Source organism: Octopus bimaculoides, chromosome 10, assembly GCF_001194135.2.
Source record: "Octopus bimaculoides isolate UCB-OBI-ISO-001 chromosome 10, ASM119413v2, whole genome shotgun sequence".
Taxonomy (NCBI): domain Eukaryota; kingdom Metazoa; phylum Mollusca; class Cephalopoda; order Octopoda; family Octopodidae; genus Octopus; species Octopus bimaculoides.
Window position 1 is genome coordinate 78648916 of NC_068990.1, and position 16133 is coordinate 78665048.

General features: G+C 37.9%; 1 protein-coding gene and 1 long non-coding RNA gene across 2 annotated transcripts in view; one reads left to right on the top strand and one right to left on the bottom strand.

Moving 5' to 3' along the window:
- The window catches only part of LOC106869538 (tyrosine-protein phosphatase non-receptor type 4), a 385426-nt gene extending 379981 nt beyond the window's left edge, over window positions 1-5445 (bottom strand). Inside the window, exon 1 of the mRNA XM_052971317.1 lies at window positions 4757-5445. The gene's annotated coding sequence lies outside the window, so the exon portion shown is untranslated. The remainder of the gene's footprint in view (window positions 1-4756) is intronic.
- Window positions 3334-16133, top strand: part of LOC128248922 (uncharacterized) — a 19060-nt gene continuing 6260 nt past the window's right edge. Inside the window, exons 1-2 of the long non-coding RNA XR_008265076.1 lie at window positions 3334-3418; window positions 3956-4081. This is a non-coding gene — a long non-coding RNA (uncharacterized LOC128248922). The remainder of the gene's footprint in view (window positions 3419-3955; window positions 4082-16133) is intronic.

Below are 16133 nucleotides of genomic sequence, written 5' to 3' on the forward strand. Positions count from 1 at the left end.
ACAGCTGCAAGGGCTATATATATATATATAAACTTACTTGGAAATGGATGTGTGGCGTTCAATCAAATAATTACATTATATACATACATATATATCTATATAAATATATATATATATATATATATACATGCATATATGGCTACAGGATGTCACCAACAGTAAACAACATGAAATACGAAAACAAATGAGTTCAACATGCAAACAACGAGAGGAACAAAAGGAAAACAGGACAAGTAACATAAAGAACGACCCTTCATCAGTTGTCGGCAGTCCATCTACTCCTCATTTTGAGCATTGAATGACAATATGAGTCTTTGAAGACAGGTGCTCTCATAAGTACCAAAATAAAATTTGGGATTTATGAAGGGTCAAAGTTCCTGACTGTGACCCTCTATAAATCCCAAAATATGCATGTGTATATATTCACACTACACATATATATCTGGTTGAGTGCAAGTTTGCCGTGTCAGTTTGCAATGTCTGCCTTTCTGGTCTCTGTTGCTGCAGGTGAGATAACCACCCTGAAATGCATGCATCTAAGAGTCTGGCTGAATGGCGCGGGGTGACTCAGTCTAGTTACACCTCTCTGTCTACCGTGAGAAATTTTCTCCATGACAAAACACAGTGAATGGCTTTTTTACTGGTAACAAGCTTGTATCATCATCATGCACACATAAACACACTCATGTGTACTCTCCAAAATATGATTCTTATTGTTTCCCAATGTAAAATAGTCAAATGATTCTCTCTACTTTAGGCAGAAGGCCTGAAATGCTTGGGAGGGCAAAATCAAAATCTGAATGGCATTTGAACTCAGAACAAAAAGAACCAGATGCCACTAAGCACTTTGTTTTGCCCATTAAAACGATCCTGTCAGGTCACCACCTTCAGATCGAAGAAAAATATTATGAACATCATCATCATGCAGGGGACAAGGGCTTTATATTTGAATTCAATTTAAATTAAATGTAATGGAACATTTATTATTATTGTTGTTGTTGTTGTTGAGTGAGAAAGCAGCACATGTCATCAAAGTGAGGCTGGGGTACAAATTTACAAAGCCCTATATAACCCATCATGATTACTCTCTGATAAGGGTACACAGGGTACATGCATTACAGCCATATGTGCACAATATGGAAACCTCATATCAAGATAGACAGCACAAGGTCCAGTAGTCCATTCCACTCAAAAGCTCACCGAATAAAGGTTGTTTAAGGATGATGAACGAAACACCAGGTTTGGGTTAGGATGAATTACTCAAACTCCAAAAACTTCCTCTTATTGTTATTATTATTATTATCTTTCCTATGGCACAAATAAAATACAATACCAGTCACATGCAAAGGCTAAGTTTATGCATTCAGTGCAAAAATTAGCTCAGGAATCTACAAAAGGAGCAGAATTTATAAGCCCTGTGAAGGACTAACCAGTGATATATTTGGGTCCATTTCAACTGACTGCTATTCTCTTCTTGACCCATTTAAAAGGAACCCCTATTAAAAGATATTCATCATTACAGGTCAAGTTTGCCATTTGGGGATCAATAAAATAAAGTACCAATCAGGTATTGGAGTCAATGCAGTCGACATAACTCTTCCCATCAAAACTGGAGTCAACTGAGCCTCTCCCGTGAAATTGCTAGCCTCGTTCCAAAGTTTGAAACCATTATTATTATTATTATTATTAAGGTGGTGAGCTGGCAGAAACGTTAGCATGCCAGGCGAAATGCTTAGCGGTATTTCATTTGCAGCTACGTTCCAAGTTCAAATTCTGCCGAGGTTGACTTTGCTTATCATCCTTTCAAAGTCGCTTAAATAAGTACCAGTCATGCACTGGAGTCAATGTAATCGACTTACTCCCTCCCCGAAAAGTTCAGGCATTGTGCCTATAATAGAAAGGAGGATTATTATTATTATTATGATGATGATTATGAAGGTGGCGAGCTGGCAGAATTGTTAGTGCGCTGGACGAAATGCTTAGTGGTATTTTGCCTGTCGCTAGGTTCTGAGTTCAAATTCCACCAAGGTCAACTTTGCCTTTCAACCATTCAGGGTTGAAATAAGTACCAGTTACACACTGAGGTCGATGTAATCAACTAGTCCCCTCACCCCAAATTTCAAGCCTTGTGCCTAGAGTCGAAAGAATTACTATAATTATTAAGGTGGCGAGTTGGCAGAATTACCATTTTACTTCTTGAAACCTTCAGTTAACAGCGATAGTTTAATTCTTGTTCAACATCTTAACCAAAATAAATAGACGACTCATCCACGTACTTTGATCTTAACATGGGCCCCTCAACCGTAGAGGCCCCCTGCGACCGCACGGGTTGCAAGAGATTAGTGCCCCCCCCCCAAAAAAAAAAAATACATATTGCCTACAGTAATAGCCTACAACAGGATGAAAAGTGCCGCCCGGAGTGGACCACCCCCGCTACGCTAGTGTTATCCCCAAGAACAGAGATTGAGGTGAGAGGCTGGCAGAGTTAGCAATGCTTTTTATTTGGCACCTTATATTTCTGAGTTCAAATCTTACAAATACTGACAATAAAAGACAGAAAACGGACTTGTAAAGGCGCGCGCGAGAGTCATAAAAGAGGGACGGGAAAGGGCACACTGCCTCACCTTTTACACACCCACATACATATATGTAGTGTGAGTAGAGAGTAATAATAGAGTATTGTGAGAGAGAGAGAGAGGAAGCGAGAGGGAGAGATGCCCTCGTCACTCCTGAACATATTCCCCCTCCTCCAACATATCATGGAGGCGGCAGTGAATTAAGAACAGTCAGGGAGAGAGAAGGGACAGAGAAAGAAGCGATGAGGAATGTGGTGGAGGTAATTACTGCAAACATCCACCGCCGCAGCAACAGGTTGTGTTTGTGGACTGATGAGGGAATCGGGTATGCAAATAGGAAAGTGCGAATAAATCAAAGTTGACACACACACACACACACACACTCTACATACGTACGTGTGTAGAGTGTGTGCGTGCGTGTATATATCATAGATACGTGGACCAAAACTTGCATACATATCTTCCCATTCAGGCGCGTATTTGAACAAAAACTTTCACACACACACACATGTAAAGAAACGGCTATAAAATATAAATTTAATCAATTATGCACTTTAATTATTCTATATGTAAATGTTGTTATAGCCTACATTTTTTAAGAAAGCAACTTTAAATCGCAACGAAGTTACATATATATATATATATATATAATTATATATATAATTTAAAGTTAGATGTATATATGATTGTTTAAATTAAAACAAGCTTATGTACGTATGTGTGTGCGTGTGTCGATGTTTACACTTTCTCCTTGAATGATCCACACAGCAACAGGTGCTCTCTCTCTTCGCACATCTCTTTCTATGGTTCCCTCCAATTAATGCAAATAACCAGGAGCAACGGTGTGTAAATTTTTGGCTATTTTTTTTCTTTTTTTACATTAAAACATTGCAAAGGGCACCTTGCTGCTTTTCTCACGGGGTCGATAGTATACAGGGTGTGTGTGGCTCGATAACAACAGTTTAGTGTATGTATATTATTCATTATTGTATGACTTCAGTTTCATATTGATATTATCAAAAGACAATACAGGAGTTTAAACGAAAATACTGTTTTCGTTATATACCCCGGTGAAAGAGTCCAGTTATATGAGAAACAATAGACACCGGAAACTCTAGACGTCCAAAATGTTGATGCTTAATGTTTCTTGAAAATCTGACAGACAAGACCCAAGGTAAATGTTAGAGAATATGAGAACAAAATTAAAAACAAGCATAGATTTGAAGGGAGTTCTCCCTATCAAATGTTTGGAAGAGGGTTTAAATTTGTTTTTACTTTGTCTAAATATTAACAAATAACAACAGCTACATCGACTGCAATAATAATAATAATAATAATAATAATAATAATAATTTTTTTTTTTTTAATAATAATAATAGTGTTGATGGTGATGATGATAAAGATAATGAAATATTGAAGGTAGGAAGTATTTCATGAAAGTAGCCTTGTCTTAGGGACAAGGCACCTCAAGTAACAAGATTCCGGGACATATTCAGATTATTTTGGTGAGTATTACTATTAAGAAATCAATATTATTGATATTATTAACACCATTATTACTATTATTATTATAGTTTCCTTTACACCGGGATCGATAAAATAAGTACAAGTCATATACTGGGTCAATTAAATCGATAACACTCCTTTATAAATCGGTGACCTTGTGCCCATCATCATCAACCATATCAGTCGTGGTGGTGGTGGGGAGAATCCCTGATCCCCAAGCAAAAGGAATGAACATCACAGATTCCCATAGTCCCGTTTTTTTTAATGTCTCTGCGTGATTAAGTAAACAGTAGCAGAGATTTATTGCCACTAATTACTATAAATTAACTAAATAGCATAGACAACAAATAATAGTAATAATAACAAGTCTTTATAATCCCTCACCTTGTGGAAGTAATGCGTGCAGATAAAGTTTCCACTTTCAACAGGGGGTTTCGGTTAAACACACACACATGATATAAAGATATGTGTATGTGTGTATATATATACACACACAAATAGAGACGAATGTAGCTGTTAATTAAGGCAGAGATTATAATAATAATAATAAAGCAGATTCACGCCAGCCCAGTCATAATTAACGATAACAAAAAAATTAGAGAGAAAACTTTTCAACAAGTTTTGTCAAGAGAAAAATCTGTGCAAACGACATTTGAAAAATGTTTCATACTTACCCTAATTTTTTTAATAAAGTATTAACAACCACCACAACTACCAGGGTGGGAACTAAATAATATCAGAGGCGAGCGACGACGACTCTCTCTCTCTTTCTTTCAGCTTTTCCCCTCTCTCTAACCCTCTTTCTTTATGCTCTCTTCCTCTCTCTCTCTCTCTCGTTCTCGTTTTCTTTTTTTATTATCTTCTATATATGTCTGCTTTCTGTCTACCCTTTTAGTGTGCGCATGTATATGTATGTATGTGTATAATCAATAGCAGCACTCACTCCACGCTGTGTATATAGGTTGTTTTCGTGTGTTTATAGCTTTTAAGGGTAAACTCGACATATTATGTGCGTGTGTGTATCTGGTCCTGATGGTGGTTGCGTCGTCGCTGCAGCTGTTGCAGTCGTAGTCGATGGTATTGTTGTTGTTGCTTAGGTTACTGTTGTTGTTGTTATTGCTGCACTTGTCGCAGTCCTCCACCCTCAGTGTCCCTCCACAGGTAGCTGGAGGTGGCCACAGGTAAGTCTGCCACCGAACGTTCCTTTCCCAGTTGCATCATTTAATTTGCCTACTAGCTTACTTTCGACTAGTTTGCTAGTAAGGTACCACCTAGCAAGGTAGAAGAAGTTGGTAAGCTGGCTGGCTGGCTCACCAGCCTATGCAACGAGGTGGGTTTCATTAGAAACACAAATGTCCGTCAAATGAATGAAGAGAGAGAGAGAGAGAGAGAGAGAAGAAAAGATAACCGGATTAAGAAAGAAAATATAGAAAACAAGCGAGCAGACAGAGAGAGAGAAGGAATAAAGATAAAGAGACATCGTAGAAATAAAATACTGGAGCGACAAAAAAGAAAACAGTTAGAGGGTGAAAGGGTGGGGGTCGAGAGAACAGGAATTGGAATGAAATGCTATGAATAAAGAGAGAAAGAATGAAAGAGAGTGTGAAGGAGTGTGTGCAAAGAAGAAAATAAGGAAGTATAATCTGAAAAAGAAAGAAGACAAGAAGAAAAGAGAGAAAAATCTGTTAAGGTAGCTTAAATTGTAATTGCATCCAATATTTCTACCTCCAAAAACATCACCAAATTATTATTATTATTATTATTATTATTAAGTACCTGTTGGATACTGGGGTCAATATAAATTGACTCATCCCATCCTCCAAAATTCCTTTGTGATAAAATTTCAAACTGGTGGCTGAATCATTAGCACGTTAGGCAAAATGCTTAGTGGCACTGCGTCTGTCCTTACATTCTGAGTTCAAATTCTACCGAGGTTAACTTTCATCCTTTTGGGGTCAGTAAATTATGTACCTGTGAAACACTGGGTCGATATAATCGACCAGTCCCCTCCCACCAAAATTAGTAGAAAGGATTATTATTATTATTATTAAGGTGGTCACCTGGCAGAATTGTTAGTATGTCAGACAAAGTGCTTGTCATCCTTCTTTATGTTCCAAGTTCAAATTCTGCCAAGGCCAGTTTTGCCTTTCATCCTTTCAGGGTCAATGAAATAAGTACCAGTTGTACAATGGGGTTGATGTAACCCATAAGCCCCCACCTACAAAGATTTCACATCTTGTGTGTCTATAGCAGGAAGTATTATTGTTATTATGTGATGAAAACTCCCAGCTTATTTTGCTGGGTTTGATGGAAAGGGAGTCAGTTGTCCACAGCCAGTAGACTAAGGTGGCACTTGTTTACTGGTCATGCTTCAAGAACCCTGAGAAGAATTCCTGAAGTTCCAAGCAATGCTGATTTTTCTAGGTGTTCTACCTTCACACTTGCACCAATCTTTTTCAGCCATGCTGGTAGTTGAGTGCTGATACTTCCAAGTGCACCAATTACTATTGGTATCACGTCTACTCTCTTCATTGACCACAACCTTCGTATTTCTCACTTTAAATTGTCAGAGTTGTTCAATTCTTTTTCTCTTTCTCTTTGATTCTGTTGTCACCAGGACATTCTATGCTGATTATCATGCATGTTCTTTCCCTTTTTTTTCACCACAACAATATCCTGTTTCCGATGTCTGATCAGGTGATTGCACTGGATCATTGTATCCCACAGGATTTTGCAATCTTCATTCTTAGTGACTCCTTCTGAAGTTTGTTCATACCACGTCTTTGCTCTTTGTAGGCCGTGATTTCCACAGAGCTCCCATTAGATCATTCCTGCCACATTGTCATGTCGTCTTTTGTAATTGCATTGTGCCTCTCTCAGGAATTCACTAACAATGTGCCATACCATTTCACCCCTCTCACCATACATTCTGCATCTGTCATTCTCAGTTGTCTCTTTGGCACTTCACATAGTTGGTCCTTAACACTTGTTCTTCTGCTGTGCATATGAGTGCTTCTGTCTTTATCTTCAGGTCACTCCTCCTCATCCATAGCCACTGGTCTTCTCCATCTGTCTTGTCATTCATATTGTTTGCAAACTGGCTGTACATTTTTTTCCTTCCTTCCTGTTTCTTTTTTTTTTGTGTTCTTTTCCTCCTTAAGTCTTTCTTTCTTAACACAATCATCAATTTTAATGATGCCAGCCTTCTTCACATGTTTCAACAATGGCTCCACAGTATCTTTTACATTCCACCCTAACCTGTTTTCCTCTGCTTCCATACAATCCTGACAACTGATCAAGCCTCTCTCACACCCTTTCTTCTGGACAAGTACAGCCTATCGGTGTCACTCTGAGGGTTGGATGCTCTGTGCACTGTCTGCATTTGTCTTGTCTTTGTATCCATGTTCGTCAGTTTTTTCTTTTGCCATTTTATGATTCCAGCTCCATATCAAAGTGATGTTATTGCCCCTGTATTAACTGCTTGAATTTTATTCCATCCAGTCAGTTTTGAGTGCAAAACCAATCTTAGTCTTTGGAAATATTCCATCCTCAGTTGCTCTTTCATTTCCTTCTCCGTTATCTCATTGAACTCTGGTATGCCAAGGTATTTGTTACCTTCCGTTTCAATTTGTTTAATCAGTTCTGTATTAGGTAATTCTGTCCCTGCTAGTGACTGTACCTTGCCTCTTTTCAGGTACATTAAACCACACTTCTTCAGTCTGAATTCCATTTTAATATCAGCATTCTGATGTCATCATCGTCGTCGCTGCCACTGCTGCTGCTGTTGTTGTTGTTATTACTTGCCTTTGTGGCAAATAAATGAAATCATCATCATCATCATCATCATCATCATCATTTTCTTTGTTTCAGTTATTGGACTACAGCCATGCTGGAGCACCTCTTCAATGGGTTTCAGCGATCATATCAACTCCAGTAGTTATTTTAGCACATATTGATACCTATTTGTTGAACAGCTATGTTTCAGGATATAAAAGGACTCAACAATACAGCCCCCCAAAAAACACCTGTTTTAGACCATTGTAAATGCATACATACATACAGTTACTCTATCCAGATTACAAGTTCAGGTTTATACCTGTAATTATTGGGCCCCTGGGATATGTAACACACTGTCTGAATACCAGTCTTGAAAAATCAGGCTTCTCAAAACTAGAAAGGAGAAAGCTAATTCGAAGACTACAGATCCAATCCATCACTGGAACTGTAAAAATTTCCAGAAGTTAATCATTTAAATATATACGAGCATGTCTAGATATGCAACTATATGCATGAGAATACATACATAAAACAAACCATGCCCCCTTGACTGGCTCCTGTGCTGGTGGCACATAGAAAAGCACCATCAAAATGTGGTCGATGCCAGTGCCACCTCACTGGCTCCTGTGCCGGTGGCATGTAAAAAGCACCCATTACACTCTCGGAGTGGTTGGCGTTAGGAAGGGCATCCAGCTGTAGAAACTCTGCCAGATCAGATTGGAACCCGGTGCAGCCTACTGACTTGCCAGTCCTCAGTCAAACCGTCTAACCAATGCGAACATGGAAAATGGACATTAAACGATGATGATGATGATGATGACATACATACACACATACGCACAAACACACATGCGCACACACACACATACATACATACATGTATATAAAAATATCCTGTTGTTGATGTTGAAGTTCCAATGAAGGAGCCTTGGATCTAGGTTAGAAACCGGTTCTTTCTCCATTGGCAAGAAATCTTGAAATAAAACTGAATAATGACATACACACATACACATATATTCATGCATATACATACACACATGTATAAAAAATATGCATACATACACACACATATATACATACATAGGGCGGGGAGCTGGCAGAATCGTTAACCCGCCGGGCGAAATGCTAAGCAGTATTTCGTCTGTCTTTACGTTCTGAGTTCAAATTCCACCGAGGTCAACTTTACCTTTCATCCTTTCGGGGTCGATTAAATAAGTACCAGTTACGCACTGGGGTCGATGTAATCGGCTTAATCCCTTTGTCTGTCTTTGTTTGTCCCCTCTATGTTTAGCCCCCTGTGGGCAATAAAGAAATATATATACATACATAAACATTAAAACTCACAAAATGTTGACCTCTGCAGAAACGCCCCTCCCCTCATTCCCAGAAACAGCAATAACGACAGATTCAGACTCTACTTTGAAAGAAAGGATGGTAGAAATGGTTCTAAGATGAGAGCAGACAGTGTTGTTTGAGTGTTGTATGACATCACTCAGGCAACAACTGGCAAACAATAACAACAACAAAAAAAAAAAACATCAGCCGTTTACTCAAAAATGATGAACATCCTGAAAAGCAACAGTGAACTCATCATGAGGCCATCATTTCCTGATGACTTCCTGTTTAAACCCATGAGTGTGAGGTCGACATATTTCAGCAAAAACATAGAAGAGAAACACTTTGCATCCCACAAATAGGCTATGCATGGCTGTTTCCTGTAAACTTGAAGAGAATGGTAATAACATGAAGCATCCCTCTCTCTTGGACTCATGACCATTACATCATGTCACACTTTGAATGTTATCATCGTCGTTTAGCGTCCGCTTTCCATGCTAGCATGGGTTGGACGATTTGACTGAGGACTGGTGAAACCAGATGGCTACACCAGGCTCCAATCTGATTTGGCAGTTTCTACAGCTGGATGCCCTTCCTAACACCAACCACTCAGAGAGTGTAGTGGGTGCTTTTTACATGCCACCAGCACGAAGGCCAGTCAGGCAGTACTGGCAACGGCCACTCTCAAAATGGTGTATTTTATGTGCCACCCACACAAGAGCCAGTCGATTTCAGTTATGCTTTTGTAATCCAAGAACAGGAGGCAGAGTTACCAAATATCTCATGAAAATACAAGATGAAGAAGCTTTTAGGTTCCTGAGATGCAGCTGTAAATGTCAATTATCTTATTCTTCTATGAAGGACATGACTCAATATAATCAGGAGTTGTCCAAAAGACAAGGCACCACTTCCCCCTCCCACTGCGGCCTGACTGTTGCTAAAACAATATCCAATATCATGTAAAGGCAACACTGCCCTGGAATAAATACACATAGACACTATCCCTAATATTAACACAAGGAATATTGGTGGAACATTCCCATCAAGGTCTTATAAAAGATGTATAGATATAAAAGGGACATCATGCCCAGTTATAGGGATTAGCTGTCCCTGAAGATCTTGATATTTCTTCCAAAATCAGCAAAGAGGATATTTACAGAACCAGCTTTTTTGAAACCAGAAGCTCCTTTATCCTGATTATAAATTCACATTTATACCAGTAATTATCGGTGTAATTGTTTACATTAGTAAATGTGTCAATTTGGAAAAATTAGGATTTCCAGGTGAAGAAAAAGACCAGCTAACACATTCTTCACAGATACAATCTGTGGGTTGATGAAAGTATGCAACACTTTTCTTCAGGTCAGCATGAAACACTTAACATTTAAAAAAAATCTAAATCCTTTCTTTTACGAAGAATTCTAATTGACCAAGGTTCTGCATAGTTTCCGTCTATCAAATTCTGTTCACAAGATATTGGCCAACTTAAGGCTCTGGTCAACACCTGCTCAAAGTTCTGATGGATAGAATTAAAACGATGGTTGTGAAACACACCTCTTAACTGCCAAGCCATAGCTACTCCAAGGTTTGGTGAAAGGCAAAGTCAATGAGTTAACCAAATATCCTCCATAAGAATGACTAAAGCTATAATAACTTTTCCTTAATATGGAACAGAAGCGTTAAGCAGTGATGTGTAGAAACACTGACTTTTTATCATTTCAAATATGCTTGAGGCATATTTGAACCCATAAGAAAGCTAATCACTGTATTTTGTAATGGGAAAAAATTTTTCACTGGAGACAAACTGGTGTAAACACAACTAGTCAGTTTGAAGCGTTCCCTAACCAGACTGATGGATACCTGCATTTCTTTAGCATCAGATACAAGAAAGAGGAATGCTACAAACTGACAAGAGATGGATATCTCTTATTCTATTCCTGTCATTGTACTGCAACTAGTTGTGCTAATCAGTGGCTCACCTTAAATCCAATTTCTGTATTTATTATTCAAACATGTGGTGTACTCTGGTGCCCAGTTTTAGTAGGGGAGATAATCATTTCTTGATCAATCTTGGTAGGATTAGAAATTTTAATTTTATATTGAAGAACAAGGAAGAAGGTGCATAAAATATACATATTTAATTTTCTTTTCTTACTACAAAGATCTGTATTTATCATGTCCTCCGGGAAAGTAGAATAAATTGCTCCTAGCTTTCAGTTTATGAATATATTTGATGTTAGCATCTCAAGTTCTGATTTTCTGTCAGTCTTATACAAACAACATAATACAAATAGTGTTATACAAACAACACAATTTTCACGAGAGTTCTTCCTTTCTTCCTGAGATCAAAGTCACTTCTCAACTACTCACAATATTTTGTGTTTCTCCAATTTTTTATAGAATCTCTTCATTCTACTTTTTCCATGCTTTCTCAAATGACAACCAAGAGATTAGCTTATGGAAGTTTCTAATACCTGCTAATCCCAAGGTCCATTGGCATGCATTAAAAAGAATCTTTCCTGGGTTTGTGTCATTGCCTCAAGAACTATGACAGGGAGAAGAGATTCAGGGCTTTAACTCTAGGAGACACACGTCTGTAAATATACACACACAATTCCTAGTGTTGCTCATGAACCATTTCTCATTCTCCTCTAGAGTACAGAGTCCAAAGTACAGAAGAACTTTGCCAAAAAACCGAGTCAACATGTTCTTTACTAAATACTTTCCAAGCAGTTCCTTACAAGAAGCATCATTATTTGTTTGTCTCTCTCTATCTCTCCGTCCATCTCTGTGTCGACCTGATGTCTGACTTTCTATCTTCTTGACTGCCTATCTGTCTTTCTCTCTGTCTGTCCTACAATATGTGTATATATCATCATCATCATTATCGTTTAACGTCTAATGTCCATGCTGGCATGGGTTAGACAGCTTGACCAGGGCTGGTAAGCTCAGGGGCTGCACCAGACTCTAGTTTAATTTGGCATGGTTTGTATGGCTTCATGTCCTTCCTGATGCCAACCTCTCCAAGAGTGGCTGGTTTTAGGAAGGGCATATATATATTATCTTTTACTTATTTCAATCATTTAGACTGTGGCCATGCTGGGGCACCACTTTGAAGAATTTTAGTCAAATGCATTGACCCCAGGACTTGTCTTTTAAAGCTTGATACTTGTTCTATTAGTTTCTTTTGCCAAACCACTAACTTATGGGGACATAAATACACCAACACCGGTTATCAAGTGGTGGTGGGGAATGCACACACACACACACACACACACGACAGGCTTCTTTCAGTTTCTACCTACTAAATATATACACACACAATGTTTTAACATCCACTTTTCTATACTTGCATAGAATGGAGGAAACTTTATTGAGTCCAGTTTCTCCAGTCATGATGCTCTTCCTGCTGCCAACCCTTGCCTGCTCCCAAGCAAAATAATGTCTCTCCTCATTTATCAAACAATAATCAACCCAGACATACTTTCACAGAAGACTGCAAACTAACAACACTGTTTGTATAAATGGGGATGTTTACAATCAGGTACCTGCCAACTCATTCTTACACACACACACACACACACACACACACACACACACACACACACACACACACACACACACACACACACACACACACACAACTATATACACATATATATGGGTTTATAGGTTTATGAATGAATCTAGTGCAAATTATGGCAAATTGAAGTTTTTACATAACACAAATAATTGAGACTGAACAAACAATGGGATGCTTGGTGTGTGTGTGTGATTTATTAATGAGATAATAAAGTTTATTTAACAAGAATAAAAGAAAAACACAAGATCCTGCTATCATCACTTTTTATAATTAGTATGGCATGTGCTGCTGCCACCACACACACGCATGCACACACACACACACATACATGCACACACACACACACATACATGCACACACACACACACATGCATGCACACACACACTGACCTTTATTGTTATTACGAACATGAATTTTTAAAAAGTAACAATTATCGTTACAGCTTAATAAGATATCAAAACTGGAAGAATCATTAGCGAAGCTGGACAAAATGTTGAGTGTTATTTCTTCTGATTTCACATTCTGAGTTCAAATGCCATTGCAGTCAACTCTGCATTTCTACATTTCAGGGTCAATTAAACCAAGTACCAATGAAGTACAAGGGCCCATATTAATCAATTAGTACTTTTCTTAAAATCATTGACCTTCTGTCTATTGTAGAAGCAATTATCATTTTTATTTTGGTTTGGCTCAGTTTCAGTCTTGTTCCTGGTAACCAGCTTGTTCCCTTTGTCAAAAGGTTTGCAAGACTCCAGCAGGCTTCAAGAGACACATTCGTGTCCACAGAACATGATTACCACTTTATTTACTGGACCCTCATTTGTCATTAATGATGAGAGAATCCATCATATATACACACACACACACACACATATAAATATATAGTTACATTATTACTGTAAATACACAGAGAGAAAGGCAATGAATTAGCAGAATCATTAATGATTCAGACAAAATGCTGGGCAGCATTTACATTCTGAGTTCAAATGCCACTGATGTTGACTTTGCCTTTTATCTTTATGGGGTCAATAAAATAAAGCCCTGGCCTGATGCCAAAATTTGAAACCATTGTTATCATCATCGTTATTATTATTATTGTAAAAAACACACAAACACACACAAATATAAGTTATTCTTTTGAAGTGTTAATTAAGAAAAAGCATTATGGACAGACAAAATTTGCTAAACATCACTTGGTATGTTTGACAAAACTCAGCTATGGATAATATACATCAAAGTTATTGTCTCCAATAATAATAGAGAGATAAGTAGGTAATTAAACAGATTTAATCAGCTGATTTAAACAGTTGAATTGAAGTTGAATCTTAATGAATGAAATATTGTAAATTGCAGTTTAAATTACTAACATCAATCTGATGTAGACATGTTAATGAATGTATATCAGTTTATGAGTAAAAAGTCAGCAACATTTTGAAACATAAAAGTCATCATATTTGAACAATGTGAACATTTTATTCCACAAAGTAAGTACCATTAGAATCAGCACATTTTTGCCAACGAGTTACAAGTTTATTTATTCCGGTAACATAAAAATCTGGAGTTCTGGAGCTGATGAACTCTTTGAACACACTTTCAGCATCGGTTTGATTTTTTAACTCCTTCTCTCGCAGGAAACCATCAAGGTGCTTGAAAAAGTGGTAGTCGGTTGGAGAAAGGTCTGGGGAATAAGCTGGGTGAGGAAGAACTTCGTAGCCAAGTTCCCTCAACTTCTGGAGCGTCATTAGTGAAACGTGAGGTCGAGCATTGTCATGAAGAATGATTGGTCCTCTTCTGTTGACTAATCTGGGACGGAGGAGCAGCAGCTTTTCATTCATTTTGACAATTTCGTGGCAATATGTTTCTGCAGTAATGGTTTTTCCAGGTTTTAAGAAGTTATAGTGGCTGAGTCCAGCAGCACACTACCAAACAGTCACCATAACCTTCTTTTTGAAGAGCTCGGGTTTAGGGAAGGTTTTTCAGTGCTTCATTTTAGTCCAACCACTGCAAAGAACGTTTTTTATTATTGTACAGAATCCACTTTTCATTGCAAGTTACAATACAGTCGAGAAACGGATTAGTCTGGTTACAGTTTCAGCTGCTTTACATCCTTTTTTTGATGTTGAATAGCAAAATTGCTTGAATATCACACTTTGACAGTTCCATTTCAGTTGATTGTAACAACTGTGAAAAAAATATCAATGTTAATTTATTGATGCATTTGGGTAAGTCTATGTCTGTATTATCAGACAATTGCAAAAAAATGTTTTAAAAAATTCAAAACTCTGCAAGAATCTGGTCTGAATTCTTCATGTTTCAAAATGCTGCTTACTTTTTACTCCACCTGATATATAGTCAGTGTTTTGCACGATTTCAGCCCCTGTGAGCATATATGTATACATTTATGTGCTTTTCCTACAGCATTAGAGCATTTTAGCCCTTATTTCTAGCAATGTAGGTGTCTTGATGCCCTTAGTCGCATTTAGTAACAATTATATTTTTCCTTTATGGTGTCGCATTTGCACATGGTTGTTTATATTAATTCATATACATTCAAGAAAAATAAGAAAATAGAGATGCATCAATTAATAAGTATATTTATTAACTGCAAAAATAAACATGATCTCTAACAGCTGTTTCAATTCATACTCTAAAGATTATAATTGTAATAATTAAATCATTTTATAAAGCAGAATCCAAGATACACTGGTTTAATATATTAAATTTTGAAGAGCGTGTTGCAAGACAGTGTGTGAGAGAGAATCGTGATGTCGTATGAGAGAAATGTGTCCACATGGATGATGGCTCACTTGCACTAAATGAGGCTGCAAATAGAGAGGTTTGGAGATGCCACTATGAAAGGCTGCTTAATAAAGAGAATGAATGGGAGGAAGAGAGTCTGCTGCATGTCAACCCAACAGAGGGACCAGCTATACTAATTGACAGCACCTTGATAGATAAAGCGATCAAGAGTATGAAGACAGGGAAAGCCCCCGGCCCATCAGGAATCACTGCAGAGATGCTCAAAATATCTGGCAGTGTTGGCTATAGCCTAGTCACCTGTATAGTTAATCAGGTGATACATGAAGGAGTCATACCCAATGACTGGTGTAGCAGCACCATAGTCAACTGCTACAAAGGTAAAGGTGACGCTTTAGATACAAATAATTACAGAGGTATCAAGTTGTTGGATCAGGTAATGAAGGTCACCGAGAGGGTCATAGCCCAACAAATCAGGGAGAGAGTCAGTTTAGATGAGATGCAGTTTGGGTTTTGTGCCAGGGAAAAGCACCACTGATGCTATATTTCTGGTAAGACAGCTGCAGGAGAAATACCTAGCCAAAGATAAACCTCTGTA